This window comes from Paramormyrops kingsleyae, chromosome 25 (assembly GCF_048594095.1).
Source record: "Paramormyrops kingsleyae isolate MSU_618 chromosome 25, PKINGS_0.4, whole genome shotgun sequence".
In the NCBI taxonomy this organism is placed as follows: domain Eukaryota; kingdom Metazoa; phylum Chordata; class Actinopteri; order Osteoglossiformes; family Mormyridae; genus Paramormyrops; species Paramormyrops kingsleyae.
The window spans coordinates 18419406-18420716 of NC_132821.1; positions in this window are offsets into that span (position 1 = coordinate 18419406).

Sequence of the window (1311 nt, forward strand, 5' to 3'; positions counted from 1 at the left end):
CTGCCGGGCATGCTGACACTCTTGTTAGCATCTGGAGGGCTCTCTGTCTTTGGGTCCAGTGCCCCCCCCCCCCCCCCCTCTCTAAGATTGTCACTCCCCTATTAAAGACAATGCCTTTAATTGGGGGGGCAGGAAGACCATTACGATAAGAGGAGGCCGAACCCTGCGAGGTCACAGGTGCAAAATACTTGGCACAGTTATGCTAGTTAGGGATGAGCAGTTTAAGTACCAGCTAATATCCGCCAGCACTGAACAGGTGGCTGCATCTCACTCCCCCAGAGACCTTTTTTTATCTCCTCCTGAATGAAGCACAGCAGTTCATGCCTGTGTTCCGGATCCTTCCCTTCAGGCTCTTAGGTCTGTCCATATTGCTTTTCCTGGAAAGAACCAGGCCCGTCCTGCTGTGTCATAATATCTGCACAAAACAGCAAGGCTCATCCTTGAGGGAATATAGTGAATAAAACAGGTGTTCCACAGACTTCTCTAACATTACAGTGCGATGTACATTTTTTGAGAAAGCAGGGGCGAACAGTTCCTGGAGCAGTTGGGTGTTAAAGGGCTTGCTGGGGGGGGGGGGGGGCTAGTAGTGAAATTTCTCTGCTGACCCTGGGATTTGGACCAACAACCTTCCGATCACTGGCACAGCATGCTAGAGCGCTGAGCCAAGCACTGCCTGCAGACTCGACCACTGATGGAGGCCCTGCGGAAATCTGTAGGGTCACGTTAGCATTGAGGGTGCGATAAGCTAAGCGCCTGCATTTTCAGCTTTGATAACCCCCCCCCAGCCCCCCGCTGTTTCCATTACGCGTGTTTTCATATTTGATAAATGACGAGTGTTCCTCCGGCCCGCGTGTGGGGTGACATCAGCGGCATGCTGCTGCTCCAGAAATTCAGGGTTAGCAAAGGTATACAATGGTCATGGTGGAGGCTTTGGATCTCAACACAGCCCCCCCCCCCTCGTGGCACCCAAACAAAATCCTGCTGAAGGGAATTCAGACCTCATCTCACTGGTGTCTAAGTCATTGTTTTTTGGGAGTTTTTAATAGCAAGTGTCATGTGACTCTTGCTTAGGTCAGCCTGGGTGCAGAATTTTATTTATGTGTCAAGAAAGATTATGGTGGGTTTTTTTTTAGCACAGTGACTAAATGTTTTCAGGGTGGCAAATTATAAACCTTTACCGCCAATAGTGCTTGAATATCAGTACCATAAATGTCTAGAAATGCCGGAATTCATTCCCCCTGTAATAATGCTGAAGGTTAATAGAAACACTCGGTCAAACTCAATTTCATTTAGCAGTAAAGCATCAGAAGG